At 37.9% G+C, this 15,500-nt stretch overlaps 1 protein-coding gene across 5 annotated transcripts in view; it reads left to right on the forward strand.

The window, feature by feature from the left end:
- The window catches only part of ATE1 (arginyltransferase 1), a 2,674,296-nt gene that overhangs the window by 1,177,475 nt on the left and 1,481,321 nt on the right, over positions 1 to 15,500 (forward strand). The window lies entirely within an intron of this gene.

Below are 15,500 nucleotides of genomic sequence, written 5' to 3' on the forward strand. Positions count from 1 at the left end.
ATAAAATTCCTTCAGAAATAATTTTGATATGTGTATGTATATGTGGTGTGTGTGTGTCTGTCCATCTATGCACACACATATATATATATATATATATATATATATATATATATATCTATATATATATATATCTATATATGTATATATAGATACACACACGAGCAGCATAGTGGCTGTTTCACATATAAGAAGCACTGTTTTGCTATATCGGGAATGTTGATTTGAGATGCTTTACATACATCATGTAGTATGGTATGAAATACATGTAATGCATTATGGTAGTGAAGTACGTTGTACTAGAGCTTTTCTGAATCATCTTTTGAATTGCTATTAAAAGCAAGATCTATAGCTCAAAAAGGGACAGTTTGCCTCACTTAAGGATTTTTCAAGACCTAGAGTAGGTACTCTTGGGGAAAACCTAAACAAAAGCTGGTTAGTACCAAACTCCAACGTGAGAGTTTGCGCCCTGTGTTAACAGGACCCTAACTATGATAGGGTGCTAGAAAACTGATTCTCGGTATGGGAGGCAGGTTAACCATAACTGTAATACCAGAGAACTTTAAAGAGTTATCATTTTTTATTAGGCATTAAAAATTGGGCCAATAAACCCTGTACTTGAGTGTAATTAGAAAGCATGTATGTTTTCTTTGTATGTTGAAAATGAACTTTGTTTTAGATTTTGTACTTTAAGTAACTAATGAGGGTATCTTTAGTGAGTGACGTTTACTACACTGGTGTTTTTTGTTAGCCCAGTGTGGTGTATGTGTTCAGTACCATAAATTTGCCATTCCTGCCTCTCAGTCTGCAAGTGTAAAATATTTCTGAGCATTAAATACCCTCCTTGGAAAGAAAGAACTTTTGCCATCTTGGAGGGCTCCCCACCTGGAAAGAAAAGGGGTAGTGAAGTTTTTGTCAAGCATGGTGACTCTGGTGCAAGTCATCACAAATATGTTAATATGTGATGGGTGTTCAAGAAAGGAGCAAGGCTAGAAATAAATATTTACTCTATCTTTGTGAACAAATTAATCTGATTCATCTATGCAGTCCCTCCTAAAGATTATCTTACCACTAAATAAGCTAAGTTGGGATGATGATGTCAAATCATGCTTTGCTACTTTTGCGAGATACACCACCCAGGATATTTGATTTCAGTCTGACTGGGCTAAAAATGAAATCTCACAGCATACAGGAAAATGCGCTCAAGGTATCTCTGTCATCATGGAAGGTACTGATTTTACAGATTAGCAAAAACACAAAAAATATATGCCTTCTGAAACATAGGCCATGAAATTTCATAAGTGGACATTTAATTAATTTAAAATGGTAAAAACTCAAATGTCTGATTTAAAAAACAGAAGTGAGCAGCAAAAGTAAAATGGTAAAAAAATGTTAGCAGTTGACAAGTTCAGAATGTAAGTCCCAAGTAATATACATAACTGGACTTTTCAAAGTGACCGTAAGAGTATTGATACTCTGGTTGTACTAATTGAAAGGGTACTATCTAATGAAGTAGTATTTAAAACTGAGCAGCCTAAGCCCTTAACTAAGTGTGTAGATGTCTGTGCCCCCCCCAATCATCAAATAATTTGGCTCTTCCAGATGTGGGAAGAGAGGAGATGTTGCTAAAAATGTTTAATATCTAACAGTAATGTGATTTTTAACCATTGTGGTTGAAATTAAAATCAACATTTTCTGCCAAAAATATAATTTTTAACCAACAAGTCTAGATGAAATTGTACTGATGGAGTAAGTTAAATTAACATCTAAATCTAGATTAATCATATTATTTCTATGTTGCTTCCAAATTAGCAAAAGGTATATTATTGCTGGTGCTGGATGTAAAGAAATCATAAGGGTTACCAGATTTTGTGATTGTGGTTACTCTAACCAAGAAACCTTATGTCTGTAGACGTAAAACAAATGAAAGGAGGGTGGAAGAAATTCATGTCCATGGAGACAAGTAGTAGTATCCTATAACATGTAGAAATTGAAACTGTGATGGGTAAAATGTTAAATTCTGTAGTTCTGATATCCATTTAACACATGGAATTATAATAGGTCAAGGCTTCCCTCAGTTAAAACCACTGTTGCAATAATGGAGCCAGGGAACACAGATCCTCTTTAACACATTTATTTAACTACAGTTGCCTGCTCTTTGACTAGAATATACTCCTACTAGAAATGGTGGGAACAGCAATCTGACTCACTGTTAAGAATAAACAACCCTGAATATATCCCTAGTAAGAAGTGGGAAAGGAACAGCAGCAATACACTGCTGAATTACACAGTCCTACTAAAGAGTGGCATAGACATAGATACTTCAAAAGGAAGTAAAATCTGCCTTTTAGTGGAAGGACTAGATGAATCTGTATACTATTGAAACTGGTTACTCAGTCTTGCCAGAAAATACCAGCCGAAATTGAAAGGGATGAAACCTAAGTTAGAGTTTTATCTAGATTTTAATCATCTTGTGTAATGAAAGACATTGAGACCTACTGAGCAGTTTGTCCAGAGTGTTATTAGAAAGCACCCCATCTTGGGTTTAGAAACCAGCTGATACCTGCATCTGTTATTGAAGTCTCATTCAAGCAGATATCCATGGATCTTATAGGTCCATTAGTAAAGTTTAGTAATGGCTACCATCACATACCAATGTTTAACTGTGCCACTGTGTTTCCCAAAGCAGTACCCCTTCAGAAAGCCAGTGCTGTTAACTTTCAAAGAGCTAGTGTTAACCTTTCTTCATTTCAAGGAAATAATCATGGAACAAGAAACACCATTTTTATCCATGGTAATGTACCATCTTTGCCAGCGTGTTAAAGTAAAACAAATGTTTTGTTTGTATGTATTTGATTGACAGAAAAGTCTGACCAGGAAAAAGCTAACTCAACTCAAACTTTAAATCAAAGCACCACTTTCCTTCAATTCACAGTGGGCTCCACTGGTCTATGTTGATTTTTTTAGATATTTCTTTACATATAGATGTTAATAAATCCACCTTTGTGAACAATTTCACTTTAACAGCAGTCATCCTTGTTGGAGTAAAAAGAACATACCACCGGAGAAAATTATTATGGTATCACGTTTGACCACAGATTATACTACTTTTAGACTCAAATTAAAATGTTATTTAGATGTTCCTAGAGAGAGGATACAATATTATGCGTTTAGTTGATTTAGCCAGTGAAGTGTTAATTAAGAGATATTCTTCTTTTTATCCAATTTTAGTGATTGGCTATAGAAGTGTTAAGAAGAAGTGTATAGAATAATTAATACTACTGATTCTTATAATCATTCATTTAATCTAGAAATGCCAGTTGATAAGAATATAAAAGAACTTATGTTATGTAATTGGAACATTCGGAAAAGTGATACAGAATTGTTTTCAGTAGTTGGTGAAAAGCCAAAGTTTGTGTCGTAGGGGATGAGTCGTATCACTGGACATGTTGAATTCCTGGTGCCATTTCAGTTTGTAGCCACAGATAACGTATCTGTCCTTAGCACTGGGTTATCTGCTTTCTTTATACAGTACTATCCTTTGGCCAGTGCTGCTTTTTTGTCAACCGTGTCATTACCTAAGAAGGACCTCCTGCTCTTCTTGTATCTAATGACTGGAAATGGTAGCCCTTTTTAAGGCACTCCCTTTTAGTGACCCTATATTTAATTGTACTGTTGTTTTTTTTTTTTATATATATATTGGAGCTTTTCTTCTCAGGCCTCTGCTGAAAAAAGGCTTTGTGCCCAGTCAGACTAACCCGGTTAACAAATGCCAAATAAAAAATAAATAATTAAGTAACAGACGTCTGTTCTGATGATGATGATTTTCTTCACTATAGTAGAACTTGGCTGTATTCTGTGCTGATTTTCCTGCCCAGGAAGGGAGTTCAGTAAATCCTGCCTGCATTATCTTTGACAGGGGCACTGATTCATGCTGCCTTTCTGGACAGTCGCACACAAGTGAACAGCTACTTATTTTCTCCTTTACCTATTAGATGTCAGAATATGCTGATGTTATTAAAATTGGGGCCTGTTTATTGCCCATGAATGATAGTTTATCATTTGATATTTAGTACAACTTACTGGATAGTTTTGTGGCATCGAATTAAATATAAAGTATGACAAATGTGGCATTATGTTTTTCGATCCACCAGCCAGAGCATGCAGTTCTGGTGGGTTGTTATAATTTGACTAAATTAAGTGCTTACAAGGACCTAGAAGATGTGATGACTAATTATCTGTCAGGCAAGTCTGATGCATTTGTAGTAAAAGCACTGACAATAGATAATAGATGATAGAAAATGCAGTGAAAATAGTTTAATTGATTTACAAGCTCCACTTGCTTTGTTAAAAGTATTTAATAAATTTGACCAGTAATGGAATACAATTCTGTTTTTTGTGCATATTATGAGAAGGATTATTTGTTATAAAAACATGTCCTGTATAGATTAACTTGAATGTCTTGGATTAGTCTCAATATGTTATAGACTGTTGAGGGATAAGCCTTGCTTAGACTACAGTGCATTGTATAACGAAAAACTGGGAATTAAATTAAATTGTGTGGGAAAGTATCATGAAGTAGAAGTTTTATCTATGAAATAGATAAATGTAGATCAAGTAAAAGAACTAGGTTTATATCTGTCAACTGTTAGATTAATGGAACAAGCTACTTTTATCTATCAGACATAGTACCTCAGATTTCTCCGTAGAATTGTTAAAACATCCTTAGAAACCTGGGTGGGTTCCATGGTTTACTTAATAGATCCAGAGTTTATATTCTGATATTGATCTTTGAACCTGAACACAGTAATTATAAACTATGAAAGTATGAAATCTGGTGAGCCTTTTGTATGGCTTGTTTTTCTTTGTCTCCCTGACATGATTACGTATGAGACTGCTGCTGTGGATTTTGCAGTGTCAGAGAGTGCAGTCATTATTCTGTCTTGGTTTTATTTCTGGTCACTGATTATTACTGTTTTTACTTAGAATTGTGAATGTATCCCACTAGCCTGAAAGGGATTTCCTCCTTTATTGAGTCCATCCTCACAACCTGCAGACTTCGAAAAAAGGAACAAAGGCATTTGAAAAATAGCAACAGCTATCTAAAAATCTGGACATCTAATTAGCATATAATTTGAATAGTAAATAGCACATAACTCTTTTTGCTTCTAGTTGGAATGTGGATTACTACTCAGAAACGCGTTTAAAAAAAGTGCAGACAAAAAATGGAAAAATATAAGCACAATATCAAAGAGACTGTGCATAATCTGTCGATATAAACAAACTGTATGACAAAATTCTAACAGCCTCAAAAATAATGTGTGATGAGGAGGATTCATAAAATTGTCGGAAGGGGTAAATCGAGCCTGCAAATAGGGACTTGCTTCCAAAAATAGGGACTTCATAAATAAGACCTGAATATAGAAATGTTCCTTCCAAATAGGGACAGTTGAAAAGTCTGATTCAGTCAGTCAGTCATACTTTCTAGTGAACTCACTTCAGGACAGCTGGTCTTTGAGATGTGGAACAGTTGCTGAAGGCTGTGTAAGGCAACCTTCTAGAGCTGAAAATTTTTCCTTGCCCTACATGGTTTGGGGAATCTTTGGGTTGGGTTTTGTGGCAAAAAATTCAGACCACCAATTGCTTTTGTATCTAAAAAAGCAATATTTTTTGTTTGTATACAGGGTTTTCTGTCTAAAGTTCATTGTTTGCTGAGTTTTGTTCAAAACATCGCCTGGATAATGTAGCACTTTGGAGAGTGATCTCTCTTGCTTGATCTGTTTCCAAGTTATGCTCCTTTCGGCAGGTTGTGGTTAGGAGACTGGTCTGTGGATTTATTCTCCTTAGACTTTGCTCCTTTCCACATTTGTTGTGGATCACTAACCTTCTGAGAAGATCCCGAGCAGAAAAAATGCACAGCATGATTGTACAGTAGTTTTCTAGCAGGTGTAATTCCTGGCATTTTTTGTTTACCTTCACAAACATGGTGATCCAGACGGTAGACATATTCAGACTGTCTGTTAGGTTAGCACTCTAAATTTCAGAACTTAGTTTCTCTTCTTTTTTCTTTTTTTGTAAGGTCTTGGTTTCTCTTATCTTCCTTTTTCTTTCCGAGGATACTTCCTAAGACTTCCAGGATGTCTAAGGCCAACAAGAATCCATCTAACGGTTACACTTATGTAAGTGAAAATGCTTCTGCATTTGTTTGGAGAAGCATTTTTCCCCTGCATTGTATGAGGCTGTAATTCTGTTTGATGTACTGTAGGCACCAGTTTGATTTGTAACTCAGTTATTTCATGGTCATGGTACATGCACTTACTAACTCAGAACATTATGACCTTGTAGGTGGTAGACGTCTGACCAAGACATTTGATTGAGTAACTTTTGAAAGAGGTCTGTGAAGAATACTTTTCCTCCTTGAGACTTGAACCTTGTGGTTGACAGGCTCACAAATCTACGTTTTCAGCCTGTTAACCCTTTACACTTTCTATTGGAAAACACTTTTCTCAATGGCCTTTAATTTTACCATAATGATTGCACATTTATGGAGGTTCACATCAGTTACGGACCATGTATCTGTTAGAATAACCTACATTTATTTTGAAAATGGTTAGAAAGATCTTGCTTAGGCATACATTTTACTATCCTCTTTTTATTTCCAGGGGCATTATTCAGGATGAGATAGAGACTTCCATACATTGAACTGGCACCGTTAAGGAAGATTTTATTTCAGGTGGAATAAGTGATTTCAGGAAAAATTTACCACTTGCTTGCTTTGTTTACTTTAAGTAGGAGTGGGTGCCCACTGGAAAATAGACCTTTGCCAAACAGATTTTCAGTTTTGCTCTCTTTTCCCTATCATGTTGATTCCCTGTCAAGTATATGACTGAGTCATTCTTCAGGAATTTGAGTGGTTCTTAGAAAATATATCTTTTGCAGTCAGCTGAAGCAGGGGTGCTTGTTCTTTGGTGTACTGTACCATGGACTACAGTTCAGATTACTAGACTGAGTAGAGTTTTGCTGTGATTTTGGATTCTACTGTCTGTAACTCTTACTTATTGTCTACTGCTCTGGTTTCTGTATCTGCTTTTCTTTGAGAGGTACTGGATACTGTTTCAGATTCTCCTCAACAGTAACTCCTCTGCAGAAGATCGTCATAATGAGATGTAACAGACTGATGAGCAGAGAGATTTTTGGTTTGGCTGGGCCCTTATACAGCAGATACATTGCTTCTGTGAGCAAATGAGAACTTTGAGTGCCTAAACCAGAAATAGAAAGCAAAATCTATAGAAAAAAGAGAGAAAAAGAGGGCTGGCATGAACATCCAAGAAATCAAAAAACAGATTGGGAAGGAGAAAACTACTCACAAAGAGCACGTCAGCATCTGAAAATGACCCTAAGTATTCTTTGACATTATTAACAATATATCAGGAGATCAAAGGGATGAAGCAAACTCTAGTCGAGAACTAAAATCACAGGAGAAGAAGAATGAAGAGGTGCAGCAGTGTCTAAATGAGCAGTTGACTTGATACAGAATTTAATAAAAGAGAATATGGAACCGAAGGCCTGGGTGGATGCTGCAGTAACGCATCTGGACTGCATTGAGATGAAATGTATATATTTGGAAGACTGGGTTAGGAAGAAGAATGAAAGGCTGACTGGTATACCTGAAAAACATGAGGGGCTCAACTGTAAGAGGGCAATCGAGACTTCTAGCCAATGGACCTGTTATCCAGAGTCATAAATCAAGACTGAAAGAGCACACTGAACCACAGGGAGAGTGGAGTTGGAGGGAATAAAAAGGGTGAGATCTGTGATTGCCCATTTTCAGATTTTTTTTAACTCTGATGGCAAGTGTTAAAATGATTGTGGGAACCTGCAAATAAACTGATGGCCGGTGGTGATAGTGTTTGCATACCAAGACTTCTTTCCAAACAAGAAGCCTTTGCATTAAGCAATAAATTTGTGTAAGGAGAGAGGAGTTTGATGGCACACGATATATCTCGCCACATTTCATAGCTTTGTGCAGGGAGTAGTAAGATTTTTGATGGCACATGATATATCCAGCCACGTTTCATAGCTTTGTGCAAGGTATGGTAAGATCTTTCAGAAGCTTGAAGGAGGCAGTTAGCTGGCTGCAATGACCTGTCAACCACAGAACTGGTGTGATAATGGAAGACTCTCAGACCTGGCAAGGACAACAGGACGTAGTAGTTCAAAACTAGGACAACTTCCCTATATTCTGCAAACAGCAGAGGCTGAGTGGAATTGGGGATGGGCAAAGGAAAGTCCAGGACAAGTCTTAAAGCTAGAAGATAAAAACAACTCGTAAGGTGAAGTTATGCAATGCTTATGTGAGGAATGGAAAAAAATGAAGTAATAGCTAGTAATAAGTGGCTGCTTTTTATTTTATCCATTTTTACTTAATGTAACTGAAAACTAAGAAACCTTCTCTTCCAGCTATCTTGTTTCATTGTATGGAGGTAGCAAGTTTTCACTGAAATGTGAAGTACTAATGTAGCTCTAATACACATGCACTTAGTCATGATGCAGCAGAGAAGATGGTTATTGTGGGTATTGAATAGTTAGTTTTCTTTTTTTTTTCCCTCACTGATCTTTTTCTGTTATATATAGACTCATGTAAGACAGCGAGTAAATCATTTAGTTAAAAATATGATTTTCCCATGCCAGTGAAGTCCTCATGTGGAATGTATAGGGAAGGGTCTCCCTAGAGGAATTTGAAAATGAGATGGAAGGGACGACAAGTGAAATGGTCTGAAAAAAGTGTGGGAGGAGGGCCCTTGAGATGACCAGTGAATAATGAGAGAAGCTACCATAAAGTTAGATAAGGAGGGTTGAGTGGTAAGGCTACATTAGGTAAGAAAAGTAGAAACCATGTAGTTAAAAAGTTTGTAGATTAAATTGGGAATGGTAGAAGCACTTCTGCTCTTGCATGCACATTAGATTGCTATCTCTTAGATGGTAAGAAAACATGGTAAAAGAGGTAGTCTGGGAGTGGCTTCCTGGGTTTTGAATGCCTAAAGAAAAAGGAAGGGATGATGAAAGAACAAACAAGGTAAAGCTTGGAAGAGGACACTGCAAGAGGAACCCAGAGGACATTGTAGGTTTGAAATGTGATGGTAGAAAAAGAACGGGTTAAGCATACAGTCAAACACGAAGCACAAGAGATGAGAATAAAAGCACTCTTCTGCAGTAAGTATGCATGGCACTGTGTTACATATTGACAGGACAGAGGATTAGAAGAGGAGAGTGAGGAGGTAACAACACACAAGAAATGATAATGAGTGAATGTACTGATGAAGCTTGAGTCACAAAGACAAGATGAGCATATGGCTGCAGGTATACAAGTACAAGTGCAGAACAAATTTGAAGTGAAGAGGGTTTTATGCAAACTTAATGAAATGAGTAAGTAGGCGTAAGAAGAAGGTGGGTTGAGATACTAAGGACAGGAATGTAACTAAAATTACATATCGAGGAAAAAGTAACGAGACAGAAATTTTTGATGAGAAAAACATTAAGTCAAATGGAAAAGGAGTCTGCAGTGCAGATGGATGACCCTTGTGCATAATACTATGCTGTCATAGTTGTAACAGGATGGTGGGTCAAAAGGGTTAATCATGCATAGAAAATGTGAATCTCTGAAGGTGGAAGTAAAATGTGTTCGCATGTATAGTTTTTGGGGAATTAAGGGAAGAAAGGGGAGGGAGAAATTTAAGGATAAAGAGGCTCCTGGAGGATATATGATTAGGCTGGACTGAAACCAAAGGTAGAGTTGGAAAAGATGAAGATGAGAGCGAGCGAGAGTGGGGTTATGCAGATATTTAGTAGTTAGAGAGATTAATTAGAAGATGGGGGAAGTACGGTTGTACACAAGATTGTAGAATGTGAATGGATTGATAAAACTAAGAGTCAGAACTCTAGGATATTTAAGGAAACAAAAACAGAAATGTTATCCCTGTAAGAGATGCATCTTTAATCAGAGGAACAATGGCTAGGAGGTGGAGGGAAGGATATAATCTGTCAGCAAGTGCTACCGGAGAGTGTAAAAACAGAGGCATAAGAGAGACTTGGCCATTTAAACTTAATAGAAAAATTGAGGATAGGAAATGATAGCATGGATGATTCAAAGGATCTCTGGAGGTGGCTAAATATTTGATAGTAACAGTATATGTCCATCCATATCACTGTTGCAGTATTCTTAAATAAAGGAATCTCCTGCCAAGGATAGCCCAACATCCAGGCAGTATACTAAAGCCATTAGCACGTACAGGTACCATACGTCACACGTACACTCCCCACACAAGGAGTAGGGCATAAAGGTGGCATACCGACACACACACCCAGAGCTACTTTGCCACCAGTCTGAACGCTATTATTAGATGTCAGTCTGAACCTTTTTTTCTGTGCTGGTTATTGAGCCACTTTTTTTCAGATAAGTGCCCCATCGGGGTTTCTCCTTATCTTCTTATTTCTTTAGTATTCATTTGTTTCATGTAATCCAGAAAGGGAAAATGTCAGTGTGGGAGGCAGACTCCAAATAAAGACGGTCACAACCAATGCCTCTTTTGATTTGCTGCTTCCCACGACCATGTGCAGTGTTCTATCTGCCAATCTTTTGTCCCTAAGACTAATTAGTTGTCTGTCCTCCTTATCTCTTTATCTTGAAAACCAACCTATTAAGCTGTGGTCTCAAGGTGCTGTGGCAATCTTCCCATCACAGTGGAACACTCCCTGCAGTTAAGGATCCCCAACATGAATGACAGAATTTTAGTCTGAGGTTGTTTAATGCTTTAATGGCTTTAAAGCCACCTGCAGTGATGTCTGTGCTTGCCTCTCACTGGTCTTCCACAACTCTTAAAACACCTGGAGAACTGGATTCCTTTTATGAGGATCAGGACTCTGGGGAAGAGTCCTTTGCCTACTCTTTCCAAATCCCTTCCCCCTTGGATTATGGTTCAGAAGAAGAGGATTCTATTAATCCAGGTTTCTCTTTGGAGGAGCTCTCTTTTGGGGACATTGTTGCCTATATGATGGAAATGGGTTTTGCTCTCAGGTTTCTTATATCCAGAAGAGGTATTATGAGCTCATTCAGATATAGTCTCTTAAACTTTCTGCCACCCCCCCCCCCCCATTCTGGCTGACCTCCTGGATACCTTTTCAGCAGCTTTTATGGCACCTGATTCTCAGCCCCCAGTTCCAAAGAAACCTGACAGATTTTACAAGATGTCTGGTGAATATAAATTTTTGTATAAATGCCCTGCTACAGATCCTTCTGTGTTGTCTATCTCTTCAGACAAATCCTCCAAGCTTTTGCCCTCTTCCAAGCTGCTTCCTTAAGACAAGGATAGTAGGGTCATGTAGAGGCTGGCAAGAAGGTTCATACTGCTACTACCTTGTCTTTTAGGACCATTAACTACTAGACCCGCATAACTAGGTAAGTTTTGGCACTCCTTTCTCAGTTAACCTCTGATCTCCCTGACTTTGAGGGGAAGGCTTCTGCTGTTTCCATGTTGGGTTCTACCTCTCAAGTTGCCCACTATTCCATTAAGTGCAACTGTGATGCTGCTGATGTTTCCTTCAGGGCTGATGCATTTGGTTCTGTTCTGAGCAGCTACTCATGGCATTTTCTTCAGGCTTTGCCTGATGACATTAAGGCAAAATTGTTGAATGCTTCTTTGGGTAATAAAAATCTTTTTGGTGGTGCTGCTGAACTTTTCACGTCTCTTCAGGATAGGAGCAAGGACTTGTAAGATTTTAAACCTATTTTTGTTTCTCCTGTTCCAAAATGTCAAAGTAATTACCCTTCAAAATCTGCTTTTGTTCATATGCACACTCACCCTCCGTCCAAGGGTAAAAAGGGTTCTAGACTTGTGCCTCCTGCTAAGTATACTTAAACACCTAATTCCCAGAAGCCTGCCTTTCAGGACAAGCAGGGTTCTGTTTAACAGTTTGTTTCCCTTTCCCTCTGCCAGATCCCTTTATCCTTTCATCTTTCACTGTCCCTTCCAAACTGTTTAAGAATTAGAACAGGCTCTTGGATTCTGTCTGTTATCTGCCAGAGGTATTTCATGGTTTGGAAATCCCTTCCTCCCTTTTGGGCATCCCTCAGGCTCCTGGGGAACAACTTCCTTTTCCCCAGAAATACTTTTTTCTCTTTTGGTCCAATGCACCATTCAAGCTGTATCCCTGACTCAGGTAGGGAAGGGTTTTTTACTCCAGAATATTTGTGGTTCCCAGGAAGGAGGGCACTTGGAGACCAGATGTTATTTCCAGGGCTAGAGCTGGCTTTGCCATGGCTGTCCTGCATGGATTTCTGGAGGGCTCTTTAGTGCAGTTCTGTTACCAAGTGTCTTCCTGAGCATTTGTACTCTCCCTTCAGTTAGGAATACTTCAGCAATGATATTCTTTCTTCCCTCTTGGCCAAGGGGTTCTTCTCCCTTTTCTCCTTCTGGATATACATGTTCTTCCTTGTCGCTAAGGATATTCTGTTCCTCCTGGGGCATTTTTATTTCTGAGCATGTCTGTATGTCACCTTTATACCCTACACCTTGTGCTGGGAACATACATATGACATACACTGCCTGTAAATGCTAAAAGTTTTGGTATACTAGCTGGACGTTAGGCTGTTCTTGACATGAGATCCCTTCAGTTAAGAATAGCGTAGTAGATGGTAAGATTTTACACAACTGTATTGTAGTCCAGCAAATCTAACATGAGAGTGTTAGGAGGAATATTGGCCAAGATTCCAAGAAAGGATACAGGTATGCATAGGTGACTGGAATGTTACCTATTCAAGGAACCACAGACTAGGAAAAAGTTGATAGGATGGGTAGATATGTGGAAGATAGATGGAATAAAGCAAGCAGAAGAGGAGTTTACACAGTACTCTGGTAGATACAACTGGTGATCAGGGCTAGACAAAGGGATACATCATCTGGGAAAATTCAAGAGATGATAATACAAATTAGTATAGAGCCATTAAGAGTAACAGATCATGCTTTGACAAGAAATACAGATACCAGGAGAAAAGGAATCGCTTTTAGAAAAGCACTGGAGGATCCCGAGCTTACCTCACTGATAATGCAGAACAGAATACATGGGTGTTTAAGTTGTTAAAGAAGGTGTTAGCAGATGACGGAGAAATATGAAGGGGAAGAGGTAATAAACACAGACAGTACAGGCATATATTAAAGGAAAAGCATAACATAAAGATTAGGAGATTGATGATGATAGAATTAGGAGAAATCCAGAGGAAAAGAGGTGAGAGGACCATAGTATATCAGGGAGAGGGAGAGAAAGATAAGACTGCTACAAGGATGGAGGATGAAAGGATATGGAATAAAAGGGTAGTAGCAGAAAATCTTTATTTTAATACAAATCACAAAGCAGCACAAGTGCTGGCAGTAAGATTAAGCCTTTGGGGGAGATATTGGAAGGTTTTAGGGAATACTGTCAAGATCTTCATGTAGAAGAAGAGGAGAAGGAAGATGACAGATGAACCTACAGAGAAGTGGAAGTACCCAGCAGTAACAGGATTCAGGGAGGAGACTGGTGGAGAATGAATGGTGGTGAAGAGAAATGCCCAGGAATTGATGGATTCACTAGTGAGATATGGGAATTAAGGAAAGAAGGGATATTGGAGAGCTGGATTTGGATGTTTAATAATAACTTGAAAGGGGAGGTCCTGTCAGAGTCCCAGAAAAAAAGCGATGATCTTGGTGATACACAAGGAGGGGAAATGGACCAGTTTCAATTTTAAATCATAAATGCTTTATGCAAATATAAGCGAGTAGACTGAAGAAGATTATGCCAAAATGGATTCCTTGGTATATCAGGATAAAAGCTGAGCAGTAGTGCTAAACAAAAGATGGAATGAGAGGGAAATGAATGGAAAAAAGAGGTATGGAAGAAGGAGATCAAATATCTAGGAATGTGGTGTTTAGATATACTGAAGAAATCCGTAAAAAAGCACATGCAACAAAATATATGAGAAGGTCAAAACTCTGGTGAAATGGAGATCCATAAAACTGGATATAAATCAGGGATAAGAAAGGTTGCAGTTGTTAATACTTCTACAAATTCAAAGATTCAAAGAAAACATTATTGTTATTTAGGAAACACAAGCGCAACCTAAATGCAGTTTCGGTTGTCAGCTAGTCATCAGAGTACAGAGGCAATTTGAGTACAAAAAGAATAAGGCATGAAATTTACACAATTATTCTAATGACCAACACACACAAAAGTACTCCTTATAACTTATTTCTAGTCAGGTAAAACTACTCATATATATATATATATATATATATATATATATATATATATATATATATATATATATAAAAACATATGAGCAAATATTGTAGACAGAAAAAGAGAAGAAAAGGCAGTTTGTTAATATTGCATATGAGGAATTATTGCAAATGCACTTTTAAGAGAAATATATTGCACTTCTGTAAGACTATATTAACTGTAGTGAATTAAATAGTGTGTCATTTTCATTAAACTATTACTAGTGAGATCAAGTTTGGAGGAAGGAGACGTCCAAATTGATGTCAGAGTTTGAGCCTTTTTGCTGTTAGATAGAAGCTGTTCAACAGCCTGGGGGTCCTACAGCAGATTCTGCAGTATCTCTTGCCAGATGAATGTCTAGCAAACCAGCCAAATGCTGGATGTGATGTTTCTCTAAGTATTTTGTTTGCCCTCTTTATGCTGCTTGTTGTAAAAACTTCTTGCATGGTTGCAAGATTTGTGTCCATTATCTTCTCCGTAATCCTCACCACTCATTGAAACTTCTTCCTGTCTGCTGTAGTACTGTTTCCGTACCACACAGTAAAGTTACAGGTGAGAATGCTTTGGGTTCCTATTGCGTTATCGAAATGCTGAAACTTCAAACCTGAAAACATCGAACACAAATGTTTGAAGCTTCAGCAATTCGAATTAAAAAAAAAAAAAAAAAAACAGCTCAATAATTTTTGTAAGCAGGGGGGCAAGCCCCCCACACCCCCCGCTGTTTAAATATACCAACTCTGAGATCGCAGTACAGTGTAATAAAGGGAAATATTCCCTTTCCGCACTGTAGTGCGATCTTGAGTTGGTATATTTAAAGAGCGGGGGGTGCATGGGGGCTTGCCCCGATGATTACAACAGTTACTTACTGTCCGTTGTTTTTTTTTTTGTGTTCGAAATTATAAAACTTCGAACATACAAATTCGATCTTGTGTTGTTCAAAGTTTTATTTCGATCACATAATAGGAACTCGAATGCTTTCCATAGTTCCTATATAGAAAGTGGATAGAGCATTCAGAGGAAGCTTTGCTCTTTTGAGCCTTCTCAGGAAGTGCAGGCATTGCTGAGCTTTTTTAATTATCTTGCCAGTGTTCACGGACCAAGAGAGATCTTCTGAGATGTGTACCCAGAGGAACTTTGTAGAGTGAACTCTTACTGTGACCTCACCATTGATCTCAAGTGGCGAGTGAATGGCT

The sequence above is a fragment of the Protopterus annectens genome, chromosome 14.part0, assembly GCF_019279795.1.
Source record: "Protopterus annectens isolate FY-2018-M chromosome 14.part0, PAN1.0, whole genome shotgun sequence".
NCBI lineage: Eukaryota > Metazoa > Chordata > Ceratodontiformes > Protopteridae > Protopterus > Protopterus annectens.